Raw genomic sequence first — 15452 nt, 5'->3', positions numbered from 1 at the left:
GTTTAAGCTTTGTTAGATACCTCTTCCATAAGCCTTGCTTCGCTCTGCTCTTCTCTTATTCGCTCATAAAATAATTATCTCATAATGCATATACAAATATTCACTCTCATATACCACTTATATTCATTACCTATACACATTTCACTTTCTTACAAAATGACCTACAAGATCTCATACATATATGAGTCTTTACAATTCATCATGTCGGCTATACAATATAATTACAATACAAAATAATATTATTTCCATGTCGGCTAGAGTGTCGGTAAGATCTTCTATCGGTGTAGGTTGGATGTCAGTGTGAATAAGCTGTAGTGCCTGTCGGTGCTGGTAGATGATGTCTGTTGCTGGTGTAACCTGTGAACCATGTTACTAGTTGGCTGCCCTCAATGACAACACCAACTATTCTCATCAGAGTGTATAATGCCAACAATCTCCCCCTTTGGCATTCATGGCAACATTCATGAGAAAAATCCAAAAACTGATATCCAAAAATGAAGTCCAAAACTGATCCAAGAATAAGAGCGCTCCCCTTGTGGAAATGATCCCTTATGTACATTTTTCACCCACACTACGACTCCCCCTTTGACATCAATGACAAAGGATGTCAAAGAATCAAATAATTCAAAATTCTACCTCAAAGATTGTAATTGGTTATGTACAATCAGATTAAGACTGCAAGAATTTAGTGCTGTCAGAAATAATGATTTCAGTTTGTCTGATCATCCCGGTTAGATAATGCATTTGTTGCTCCGGTGATCTTTCTCCTTGAACTGTTGCTTTAGACAACTCAATCCACTAAGTTTAAAGGTTGTCCAATCTAGGACCAAGTTTATTTTTCAGCTCTCGTGCCTTCATTCTTATCCTTTCTTTTTCTTTTTCTAATTTTTCAATCTTTTGTTTAGAAATTGCCATTTGTTGATCCAAAACTGAAGCAAGTTTCGAAGAACCTATCATGTTATCTGCTATATCATCAATCTCTTTTTGTGTTTTCTTTATCTCCTCATCAATGTCCTCTATTAGGTGGTGAGGCTTGCATGCTTCCTTATACAATTATTTATATTCCAAAATAGTGGAATTAAGTACCCATAATAAGGAATCAATATGCTCAGTACAGTCCTTGACAGTCTTATCAAATAATTCACCTTTCTCCTTATTCACCCTTTCCTTAATAGTCTCTTCATTTATTTTATCTACAGTTAGAATATTTGAAGCAATGAATTTGGACAATGTGTCCAATTTATCTAAAGATCTAGAAATATGATCTATCTTACAATCCGATGCAATCATTTTCAAAATAGGTAAAGTATCATCAATGGCCTTAAATGCTAAGTCATTGCATTCAGTGGTCTTCTTTATGGAATCCAAAAGTACATCTGTCACATTAGTAGGTCTGTAATCCATAGTGGAAGTGCTAGGTGGAGTGTGAGGTTCTGTAGTTGGTTTCTTATCTTCTCTGGATGTCTGCACATTAACCACTTCTTCTATCTTGCTACCATCATTGACCTCTTCTTTATTCACTATTTCTTCCTTATGCTCACTTTGTTTTTCAACTTTATTTTCATCCTTACCATCATCCTTTCTGCCTACCTTGCTGACTGTCGGTTTGTCCATACTCTATTCATGTCTCTTTTCTGGTACTGCTTCTGCTTGTGCCGGTATTCTAATGTTCTGCTGAGACTCAACAAGGTTGACTAGTGACTTAGAGATCTCAATATTTGTAGCTTCAATTTTCCTTACCTATGTAGTTTCCTTATCCATGACAATGTTAAAGTCCTAAGTGTCCACATTCATAGTAAAAAGAATTTTTGACTCCAGATTAGTGTCATCTCTTGTCATTTCTTCTGCCTTTTCCTCTGGTTGACTATCTGGTTGTGCCGGTGCCTCTGCAGTTATTGGTGGGGTGTCCTGTGTCGGTGGAGGAAGGTTATCCTTGACCGTGATATCAGGGACACTTCCAATTTTCTCTTAACCTTTGTCTTTCTGATATACTTTGGTAAATGACTTGTCCATTTTCTGTGTATCCTTTTCTTCTTTCTTATCTCTTTCCACAAAAAAATATATCCCACTTATCTGCTGTCTCATCTGCAATTTCCTTGACTCTGCCTGCCATAAGGATAACCTACCGGTGACCACTCACAAAAACTGTTCTATTTTTCTCTGATATTAAATCATCAATTTCTTGCTTGGAATTAACAGGATGCACAACAAGTAGAGCCTCTACCTTTAATTTCTTGTCAAGCTCCATGACAGACATTCTCTTAGCCTCTAACCTTATGTACAAATCATTAGGTAGATCATCTACAACCTCAATAAGAAATTTCTTGTATATATTAGGATATAAAGTAATTCTTTCTTCTATAATGTCCTTATCTGAATCCTTGAAAGAATGATAAAGTTTATTCACATTACTAAGGTTACCATCTTGGGTTATTTCATTGATCAACTCTTCCAGTGTAAGAGTATCCGGTGCCTTAGGTTCTGATTTCTTCTTTGGAGTTACTTTCTTCTTCAGACCACTCGGCTCTCTTATAGCTTGTTGTTTCTTTCTCTGTGCTCTTGACTTCTTGGGAGATGGAGCAGGTGCCGGTGAGGGTTTTGTTTTCTTCATATCCACTCTCTTGAATTTAGCTACCGTGTCATTGTCAGAATCAGATGTAGTAGCTACAGGGGAAATGTGAGCTACCAATTGCTATTTTGATTGACTTTCCATCATACTAGCAACAATACCGCCAAGATTCATCAATCCTTATTTAACATCCTTTACCATCTTAAAAGCATCTTTCATTAGTTTCTCTCTTTTCTTTCTCTGCTCCATCATAGCTACACCACTTTCAATAGTTTCAGCATTACTAAATATTTCCTCTGTTGGTTCCGGTGGAGCATCTAAGAGTATTTTAGCATATGAATCTAAGATGTGAGAATCCACCTCATATCCCATTTTAGTAATCCAAATAGTTCTGGGTTTAACTACCTCCTTCCAGATTTCATCTCTTTTCACTACAAAGAATATGTATTTATCATATTTATCCACAATGCTTTGGTGAATCCTTTCCCTTTTTCTCATTTTGGTTTGGAAATTCTTGAAGTATTCTTTTACCAACTCATCACCATTAGATCCCATATTGGTAATTTCCTCCTTTATCTATTTTCCAACAGAAATATCATAGGCAAAATCCTTATGTCCTATACCGGGGATCTATTTTGAAAAGTAAAGCATTAAACACACAATTAGACTTCCAAATTTGAAGGTTCCTTTCTTATCACCTTTGATTTTGTGCAAATTCTCTAATAGATCATCTTTTAACTATTCACAAATATCAATCTTTGAATTGTTCAATATCGTCTCATGTGCACTATGAATGCATGAACTTGACACAAAATTCAACCTATTTGTATGACCAACTTTATAGCCAATGACCATGCTAGCAAATTTAATATTTTTATCCTTTATATCATTGACCGTAAGTGATCTATTGTCATATGTAGCTTTGGTTAAGCTCATAACCTCTTTGTTAGGGATTTTCTTCTTCTTGTCAGGTCTAGAACCAATGGAGGGTAAACTAGTAACAACCCTTATAGATTCATTGGTAATCTTAAATACTAAGTCCAGCCACATAAATTCACCGTGAAACCTGATAAGGACATAGTGGATGAATTCATCTGACAATTCTGGCATATGGAGGATATCTATGAAACCTAAATCCTCAACTACCTTATGTTCTGGTTTCACTACCCCATTCTTGTTAGTGATTACATTCATGTACATGCTCATCAAATCTTTAGATCCTAAACTTTCTATGTAACAATGTATGTATGCCCTAGGGTCTTCAACAAACGCAACTCCCTTTGGGATTCTAGAAAATGCACCAATAGAGTCATCCAATTTTGCTATCTTAGGAATGATCTTGAAAACAGGTCTAGGTCCTTTTATGTTCTCCACAATGGTAGGGTTTGCTACAAATTTAGGAACAAAAGATGAAGATGCCATTGCAAAAGATAAATACCTTTTAACTGAGAAATCCTTGAATGCTCTAAAAAGACCTTTGCTGCTTTGCCTTTAGAATGCCTTTTCTCAATTTCTCTCTCTTCAAATTCTTGGATGCTTGGTGAAATGAAATGAGATGTTACAATGCCTTTATAACAAAAAATTGACTTTCAATTGCAATAAATGCTTCGCCGGTGATGTGAAAACTCCACATATCTGTCGGTAAAGAATAAACACAACTTCTTACCATCAATCGAGGGTAAATGCATGATTTTCAATTTGTTTCCTTATCCCTAAGGATTATTCATTAGTTAGATGAGGAGTCTCCTGCTAGTGCAGGATTGCTCTGTTCTGCCGGTGCAGTGAGAGATTCATCAATTCTTTGATCTCTCTTCCTAATCCATTGTTTAGAAAATTCTTGCTTGATTTCAGTCACCTTTTCTTTGCCTTTGTTATTGGATCCTTTATTGTTCACCGGTATAGTCTTTCTTCTCAAAATTTTGCAATATGCCTGTAGATAGGAAATGTGAAAATCATCAAAGCAACATAAACAATGGCCTAGTTCAATCATGAAAACTCAATTGCAATGATTAATCCTAATTACACTCAATAAAGACATGAAAACAAAACATCAATTCAAATGCAAACCATTGCAAACTTGAATGTCTCCTACACGTGGTTCCATTGTCCTTCTTTCTCCTTCAAATAGCTTTGTTTGTGGATCTCACCTACTAGTGCATAAGCATGATGTGAAAGCAAGTAGACAAGATTGTAGTGCAAGAATACTCGAAGCGTGATTGATTCGACCAGGTAGGGATCTTGATTGAAGAAATTCATCCAATTTATAGACAAATTGGAGAAAAGACAAGATTAGCATGAATTAGATTCAAATGGAAATTGCAAATCAAGAATGACAAACATGACAAATTATGACAACTTTCTATGCAAAATTGATTGATTGATAATTTGGACAAAGTTATGACAAATTTCTATGTCAAAATTGATTGATTGTCAATTATGACAAATTATGACAAATTTGCTATGTCATTCCCATGAAATTAGGAGAGAATTGAAATTAGATGAATTAGAAATTAGGAAATTAGAAAATGAGGAAATTAGGAATTAAGTGAATTAATTAACAATTTTTTCATTTATTAATTAATTCACAAAGAGGGAGGAATTAGTTAGCCAATTAAATAAACATTTAATTGTGACAAGAACACCTAGGATAAATAAATAAATTATTTAACCTAGAGGGAGAAATGACAAACAAGGTTAAATGAATAAATCATGAAACCCTATAAGATGAATTAGAAAATGCAAGAATGACAATTAGGTCTTGACAAAAGATAATTGATATCGATTCGATTTGATCATGATCCTGACTGACAAAGGACCAATGCTGACAAACGATTTGATTGATAAATGAACCAATTGACGAGGAACAATGACAAATTGACCCAAATTGACATGATTGAGATGGACGACGATCGATGTCAAATCGATTGCAAAATGACAAAATTGACAAGAATACAAAGATTGATGACAAAATAGATTGCAAAATGACAAGATTGGAAATGACCATGATTCGATGACAAATCGATCGCAAGATGACAAGATTGAAAATGACAACGATCAATGACAAATCGATCGCAAAATGACAAGATTGATAAGAGGACAATGATCGATGACAAATCGATCGCAAAACGACAAGATTGATAAGAGGACAATGATCGATTACTAATCGATCGCAAAATGACAAGATTGATAAGAGGACAAAACCCTAATTAGGATTGACAATGTCCAAAATGATGACAAATGAACAAGCACATTGATGCGACAGGATAAGATCGATCAAAATCATGACTGAAGATTGTTGTCGACAAGACCAAATTCGAGAGTGAGATAAATGAAGAATGTAGAAGAAGGACTCAATGCTCGCAAATGATAAAGACCAAGTGTGAATCATAGGAGAAATGTTAATGCGATGCAAAAACCCTAAAATAAGGCAATATGCAAATGTTAAAGTATGATTCTGCAAGCGTTGACCAGTTTTAGACGTCTACAATGCCCAATCTTGTTACATGCATAACAAGTTACATTGTTTCTCTGAATAGCCTTTCCATAACCTTGATCGGTTTGAGTTCTGCATTGATTAAATAAATGTCCAAATCTACCACAAACATAGCATTTCACATTCATTCTACAATTGTCCGAGTTAAGACCATTTTTATTGCATTTGGAACATTGATCGGTGGGTAAGTTTGTATTTTGATTATTCCTAAATCTGCACTGATTTGGTCTATGACCAAATTTCTTGCAATTAAAACATTTCCCATTGAATTTATAAGCATTAGGTTGCCTTACCGGTTTGCTGTGATCATGATTGTTTGTAGTCCCAAAACTTTCTCCTTGTTCAAATCTAAGTCCAATAGTTTCTCCATCAGGTTTCTAACTTTTTAGCATATCATCAAGATTATCTAAACTCTTCTTGAATTTGTCATTGTATTGATTTGCAGTGACCAATTCACCTTCCAAAGTGCTAACTTGTCTCAAAAGTTCCTCTTTGTCATGTTGCATGTGAATCAAATCTGTTTTAAGTATATCATTTTCATAACTAAGCCGTTGAGATTCATCTGATCTTTCATTAAGTTTTTTGGCCAAATCTTCATCGTTCCTCTTTCTATCTTCAATATCCTTGCATAGTCTCATGGTGAGATCTTGCATCTCATTCTTCATGTTATTGTTCTCTTGTCTCAATTTTTCTGCAATATCTCTAAGAGTTTCTTTTTCTTCATCATCTTGATTTTGCAATTGCACATGTAATTCTTTTCTCTTATTTTTTGCTATAACTAGGTTATCTTGAAATGCTTTGATGAATTCCTGAGAAGTTATGAGTTCATCTTCCAGTTTGATGTTCTTCAATTTTTCTGCATCAAAATCTTCAAGAGCTCCTTCCAACTGTTGTCTCAAGCTTTCCATCGGTACCTATTTCAGAATCTTCCTCAAGCTGTTAGGCTTCCGCAAATAGAGGAATAGACTCTGATACCAATTGTTAGATACTTGATTAGTCCCAAAGACACTGAGTGGGTGGGGGGTGGGGTGAATTAGTGTCTAACTGGTGGACAAAATATTTAAACTTGTTTGCTACTTTATAACCCAAATTAATATACCGGTAAAACAAACAATAATGCAATAAAGAGAAATAACAGTATAACCATCAATGCACACCATAACACAAATATTTTTGGCGAGGAAACCCGGTAGGGGAAAAACCTTGGCAGGATTTGTGACCCACAATATTCACTCACTGGCCAATATGAATAAATATAACTTATACAATAGGGGCCTGCACATGCAGGAAGGCCAATAGCCTAGAGCTCACTGCTCAATACAAAAAAGGAGTCCCACTGACTACAAAATTGGATGATTAAATCCAATGATAATGTACTACTCAAAATAGCATCTCCAATGCTAGATTGAGTACCGGTTTAAGCTTTGTCAGATACCTCTGCCATAAACCTTGCTTCGCTCTACTCCGCTCTCATTCACTCATAAAATTATTACATCATAATGCATATACAAATATTCGCTCTGATATACCGCTTATATTCATTACCTATACACATGTCACTTTCTTACAAAATGACCTACAAGATCTCATACATATATGAGTCTTTACAATTCATCATGTCGGCAAAACAATATAATTACAATACAAAACAATATAATTTCCATGTCGGTTAGAGTGCCGGTAAGATCTTCTGTCTGTGTAGGTTGGATGTTGGTGTGAATAACCTGTAGTGCCTATCAGTGCCGGTAGATGATGTATGTTGCCGGTGTAACCTGTGAACCATGTTACTAGTTGGTTGCCATCAATGACAACATCAACTATTCTCATTAGAGTGTATAATGCCAACAAGGAAGAGATCAGAAAATGAGAATGTTAGCAAACCTGGAAGCTTAAGAAGATGGAAGAATAGGTGCAAGGATAGAGGCACAGAAACCAAGGGAAGCAAAAAGAAAAGAAAATAATAAAAAATAAAAAATAAACACCAAAAAAGGAAATAACCAAATAAATGCAAAACAAATAAAACAAAGAGAGAAAACTATCCCTCTCTGTATATATATAACTAACCAAAGCTACAACATATACATATATGTAAACCTAAAAACCTATCAAAAGGCAACTGTAAATAAATGTCCACACACACAAATATATATATATATATATATATATAATGTCATGCCACAAATCAATACAACATTGGGCCACATACTCAAATATGTAATTGAAATAAAGATCCCAACAACAAACTTGAGATTAACTAGTGGATTCTAAACAATGTTAATACCTAATATTAACAAATCCATTTATTTTGTCATCACATTCTACTTACAAATCCTTGCTATGCCCTCAAATACACAAAAAAATGTATAAAAGATTTAATCCCCTCCTTGAAGGAAACCCTAATACAAATTGGATGACAACAAAAGATTGTAGTGACAAACTTGAATATCCTTGATATTACAAATTTATATGAAATTTGAGAGTATAATATGAAAAGAATCTCATGAAAATACCATTAAAAATGCATAAAACTGGCTATCATTTGCCAATGAATCAAACTTTTACAATCTATATACTCTATTTGTGACTCCAAACTATACACATCCTTATTTTCCCTACATAATACCAACTTCCAAAACCCCTAACAATGAAGAGAAGTAGATAAAATATAGAAGAAGATCTCCATATATGATATGCTCCTGACACTTGTCCTTTCTCTAAAAAAAATTGATTTGGAAAATACTTTCCCTCCTCTTTCTTTGTTAAAAAACTTTAATCTACATCCTTAGCTCCATTTTGTCTTCACTTGCCCTGAAATTTGGTTTTTCCCTTTCTTTTGCAATTTTGTGAATATTTGATTTGAGTCTCATTTCCACTTGAAATCCCATGAAGACCTAAGAAATAGATTTACCATGTTTATTTTTCATTTCTAGGTAAAAAAAATGCCACTTCTAGGTGAAAGCCCACATGCTAGGTCGTTTTTAGCATTTCTGGGCCATTTTTGGGCTTACCGATAACACAAAAATGATACAAACAACAATAAAATCATTCCCATGCATGAGAAAAGATTTGGCCAGCATTTGGGATGTATAAAATTTCATTTTCAGTTCAATAATGATCTATTCAATCTGCTCAAAACCAAAAAACATGATTTATTTCACTTTCAGCAATGTTTTTTTAGCCTTCCCCACGTGCCTGTACGCCATTTTGCTTGCTCCTTTTACCCTCGTAGGCTGATAGGATGCATGGAAAAAGAATATTTAGTCTCACATTTTCTCCAAAGAGACATTTTAAAATATTTTAAAATGTGCTGCAACTATAGAAAAATTATGATTTTTTATTTATTTTCTCTTCTAGCCAATTTGAGGTCATTTCACTTTGGAGAAACCAAACATCTTGGGACCATGAAAATTTGTGAATAGGCATGATATTTAAAATAAAGCGTGGGGTTGTCATTTGGTTTTAGCAAGCTTTTAAATTTTGGTACTTCCTTTGTAAACTGGTTTTGCTAGTCATGTCACTCAATAGAGAAAACCTTAAACTAATGTACCATATGAGCTCAAATCACTGTGAAATTGAAATTGTAGACTATTGGGGCAAAAATGTTAGGTGGATTTCCCTCCAGTTTGCAATATCTGAATTCTTTTTGGGATGCCTTTTCAGGACAGATAGCAGTTAGGAAACAATTAAACATCATATGGGGAGACACCCAGGGACCATGTGACTAAACATGCATATTCTCATATATCATGAAAATCATTTCACCAAATGGATTTGGATGAATATTCTTGGGTTAAAAAAATTTAATCTCTGAAGATGACTACTCAGACAAATTGCATACTTTTCCAATGTCAAATCAGGCCTAGTTGCATTTGAAATCGCCTTAGAAAACTCATCAAATTTGACTATGAGATCATGCCAGTGCACAAGGACCTTGCCATATGTCATGAAAATGTAGTTACCAAATGGTTTTTCACAATTCCTTATGAGGTGTAAAATATGAAAGTTCAAAGGTGGCATCTAGAGCTAATCTGTCAAATTGTAGTCTTCAAATCCAACCAAATCTTGATTGCTTTGGGATTCAAAAACCTATCAAATTATGTTTTGAGACTGCAACTAGGCAAATGCGTTTACATATGACACGTGAATATGCTTACCAAGCCATTTCTCATGATGATTAATAGGTTCCAAATTATAGACCTCCAAAGTAGGCTAGTCAGGTAGATTTGATAGGGGTGTTCAAGAAGGTACTATTGTAAATTGAAGATATTATGACACTTCAAATTTTAAAAATTTCAAGGTGCCAAGAGTGGTTGTAATTGGGGATGCATGCCCCTTGTGAGCATGACAAGAATTCAGATCTCTAGGATGCAAACCAAGTGCTTTATCGAGTGGCTCCTCAAACCACCGCTCTGAGTCACTTTGAAAATCAAATTTGAACCTTATTTGGTGGCCCTAGGGAACCAAAATGAAAAAAACCAATATTTCCCCCTATCAAAATATGCTTCTTGTTTGAATGCACTTGACCAAATCTAAAAACGCCATTGAAAATCATCTGATCTTTAACATAACCACTGACATTTCTAACCATTCTTCTATGTATATCATCGTGATGACAACCTTTATCATTCTTCTCTTTACACTCAGACCCAAACTGAAAATTTTGGTAACCACATGACAAGATTTAACATCATATTCATCATTCAAAACATCTTGAGCAACTAGCTCATTATCATGTTCTCTTAAAAACTCATCCAAGTGAACCGAAACATGGAAACATTCATACTCTACCCAACATGCAACACCATTAAATTCAAATCCATCACCAATCTCATTATTGGTTGGCAAATAAAAAACAAAACACTCATAAGAACCTTGTTGCTCAGATACACTAAAAGAATGACAATCATTGCTTGCTTCATTTTGAAACTGAATTTATCAGATATGTAAGAGCACAAATATGAATTTTCAAACATGGCTATTTCATTGCATATTCTAGTGGCTTGCATGTGAAACAAATTTAACTTATCAACATTCACCCCATGCAAAAATACATCCATTTTTGGTTTGTATAACGGATTTGGTTCAATTTTAAAATCATGACCCATTTCAAAGTTAACAATCTCACATATTGGCTCATACAAATTTGAACTTGTCCCAATATGCATGTCTTCATGAAACCTCCTTTATTGTGAGCATTTTCTTGATTAGAATCATTGTTACAAAGGACTTCATCTGTAGAGTTGGTCTTTGTTTGATCAATAGGTGTCCTCAAATTATTAGCAACATCAATAATTTTAAATTCATAACTATGACTTGTTTTGATGTTATCATAGTCAACAAGAAAGCACCCATATTCAACATTGTTCATCATTTTATCAATTGACTTATCTTCACCCACATTTGAGAATTCATGTCCTAAAGATCCTTCCATGTCACTAAGATTTTCCATTGACAAATATATTGATTTGTGATCTTTGTAGTCAACATTGTGCATATCTAGACTATTCATTGGTGAATACATATTATCAAAAGTCTTCACATCAGTGTCATTTTTAATGATGGAAAATGAATCCATTTGTACCTCATTCAAATCATTATATGCAACAAAATCATAATTAGTATTTAAAGAAAATACAAGAGTAAGAAGATGAAAAGGATATATAAGAGCAAGAAAATGAAAATGAAATCCAAGTAACTATGTTGATTGAAGTAATGCTACAAAAGTAGAGAGCAACTTGAGAGCACTTACCCAAAACTTGAAGAGAAGATACAAGATCTTTTGAAAGGATAAAAGCAAAGGAAAACCCCTTATGTATTATGAGTGAAAGAAAAGTAGAGAGAGAGAGAGAGAGAGAGAGAGAGAGAGAGAGAGAGAGAGAGAGAGAGAGAGAGAGAGAGAGAGAGAATTTCATTACAATAATATCAAAGTAAAGAATAAGAGAAGCATCTCTTAAATAGAGATGAGGAGAGGAGATACAAAGCAACTATCATATCTATGAATGCCACCATTCAAAATATGTGTGTGCAATATGTCATAATTCTCATAAGGAGGATAAACTAATATTCCTTAATAAAGGAAAATAAAAGAAATGACTTGTCCTCACACATGTACTAGAGGATAAATTACATATAGGGATTCCAAAAGAATATCCCAAATTAAATACAAATAAACCTAAGCCAAGTAAAGATTAAATATTCTAACAGTATATTCAAATTCATAAGAATGAGGCTCATGATGATTCTCAACACTTTCACTATCACCACCGGTACCAATAAGACCATGAATACCATGTACATCACTGATATATTCATATACTACAAATGACTCAATTTCTGATTCATATGAGCAACCACGAGTAACTGAACATCAAGCCTCTTATCTTAGATAATAAGGTGGATACACACATGTTGGACCAAAAATCTTGAGATCACGACTAATAAAACTTTCAACGATGTCAAGAGTAGGGTTATCCCCAAACAACTCTTGACCATTCAATGTCTTTTGCATTGTGTAATTGACATCATTCACCATTTCATTTGATTTTCTCACATCATACAACTACAAATGATTTTCTAAAATGACTTCATCAATGTGACAACTACAAATTCCATCACTTGAAGTCTTACACCACTAATTTGGACATGTTCTCAATTCTTCACAAGGCAATGGGATTGTTGGCATATGGACACTCCAATGAGACATTGTGTGTGATTGAAGGTTTTGTCATTGATGGCAACCTTGCAATCCTATGGCACCGGCAAGACATTATACCGGCAAAGCATTACACAGGCAACCTTGCAATCCTATGGCACCGGCAAGACATTATACCGGCAAAGCATTACACAGGCAACCTTGCAATCCTATGGCACTGGCAAGACATTATACCAACAAAGCATTACACAGGCAACCTTGCAATCCTATGGCACCGACAAGACATTCTATAGGAAAAGCATTATTCAAGCAAGATAGTGCACCGACATCAACAAGATCACTCTACACCGACACCAACATCGGCACAGAAGAAAAGATGTACACCGGCACAGAAGAAAAGATGTATACCAGCACAGAGGCCGACAGGATTTTTGATATGTAATATTTTGTTTATTATTGTAAGCCGACTTGGCAAATTGTAAAATGACTCTTGTATATAAAAGAGATCATTGTAGACATTTGTAAGACATGGATAGAAAGCATAAAGAAAATTACTAGGCAGACCTAATGTGCGAATTATAGGTCAAGGGTATATGTAAAGAATAGAGCAAGAACCGGTACTGAATCTGGCATTGAAGATGCTATTGTAAAGTAGTACAAAATATTGGATTTGTATAATCCTTATTGTAAGTCAGTGTGACTTCTTATTGAGCAGTGTGCTTTAGGCAGTTGGCCTTCCTGCATGTGCAGGCCCCTATTGTAAGTAATATTCTCTTATTGGCCAGTAAGTGAATATTGTGGGTCACAAATCCCACTAAGGTTTTTCCCACACCGGGTTTCCTCGTTAAACATCTTGTGTTATGGTGTTCTTTTCATGTGGATGTTTTTGATTCTGTTAATTACATTAATTCTTGCATACTGGTATACTGTTAGTTTATGCTCTGCATGTTCTATCTTAAGAAAATTTCATTATCGGTCAGATACTGATTCACCCCCCCCTCTCAGTATCTGTGGGAACCCTAACAATTGGTATCAGAGCTTGGTCCTCTATTTTCAGAAGCCTAACAACTTGAGGAAGATCTTGACACCGGTAAAAATGGAAAATCTAATGAAGCAACTTGAAGGAATTCTTATTGACTATGATACAGAGAAGTTGAAAAATATCAAATTAGAAGATGATTTAAAAGCAACTCAGGATATTATTCAGGCACTTCAAGAAAATCTTACTGTTACAAGAAATAAGAGAAGATAACTTTGTGAAAAATTGCAAAATGAGAATGATGAAAAGGAATCACTTAATGATATGATAAGCAAATTGAAACAAGAGATCATGACAACAAAAAATGAAATGCAGGATATGACTATGAGATTTTGCAAAGAGATTGAGGACAGAAAGAAGAATGAAGAAGAATTGACCAGAAGACTAAGTGATGCAGCAAATGAGAACACAAGACTTAGCTATGAAAATGACATGTTGAAGATAGATCTGATGCATACTCAGAATGACTCAAATGAACTAATGAGACAAAAAGAAATCTTGGAAAGGGAATTGGAAAGTGAAATCAACACAAAGAAAAATTCAAGAAAAGCTCAGAAGAACTTGGTACCTTATTGAAGAATCAAAAACCCAAAGGTGACACTTCTGGAATTGGATTTGAAGTTGGAGAAAGCTCCGGTACTGCAAATACTCAGGATCATAGTAAACTGGTAAGACCTCCTAATACTTACAAATTCAATGGAAAATGCTTTAACTGTAATAAATATGGTCATAGGGCAAACGAATGTAGATCTAGGAATTATCAGAATATCAATCCTCCCACCGATCAATGCTCCAAATGCAACAAAATTGGTCATAACTTTGAAAACTACAGAATGAATGTAAGATGTTATGTTTGTGGAAGATTTGGACATTTATCAAATCAATGCAGAACACAAACCGTCATAGGTTATGGGAAAGCTATTTAGAAAAATAATGTAACTTGTTATGCATGTAACAAGATTGGTCATATTGCTAAATTTTGTAGAAGTAAAGGTACATCGGTAGAGAACAAAAGTACTAGCTTGAAAGGTAAAGAAAAGGTTGAAGAGGTTAAGCAAGAATTCTCAAAGCAATGGATTAAGAAAATAGATCTAAATATTGAGAATACTCCTCCACTGTAGAACCAACAAATGCTCCACCGACAGGACAATGTGATGCTCCACCGACAGGACAGAGCAATGCTCCACTGGCAGGAAGTTCTTCATCTAATTGAAGAAAATTATCTTGAGGGTTTGGCAATCTAATGACACATGTGCTATTATTCCCTCGGTTAGAGAAAAGAAGTTGAAAATCACTCATTACCGGCAAATAAAGTTAAGCTAATACATTACCAGAAAGCAATTAATGTGGTAGGTAGCGGAAAAGACTTTATAAAATAAGGTTTTGGCTCCATTTCACTTCACCAAGCATTCAAACATTCGAAGAGCGCGAAATATCCAGAGCTAAGGCATTTCGAGCAAAGAGGCAAAGCATTTCAGCAATCAATCCATCTAAAGGTAGAAAAAGGTATTTATCATCATGGCATCCTCCTCTGCACCTAAATTCATAGCAACCCCTACAATAGTCAAGGTTATAAAATGCCCTAGGCCGGTATTTCAGCTAGTTCCCGAGGTAGCTAAGAAATATGACAATATAGGTGCTTTTTCCCTAATTCCAAAAGGTGTTGTTTATGCAGAAGATCCTAGAATCTATATCCATT

Source organism: Cryptomeria japonica, chromosome 6, assembly GCF_030272615.1.
Source record: "Cryptomeria japonica chromosome 6, Sugi_1.0, whole genome shotgun sequence".
In the NCBI taxonomy this organism is placed as follows: domain Eukaryota; kingdom Viridiplantae; phylum Streptophyta; class Pinopsida; order Cupressales; family Cupressaceae; genus Cryptomeria; species Cryptomeria japonica.
This window is presented reverse-complemented; position numbering follows the sequence as displayed.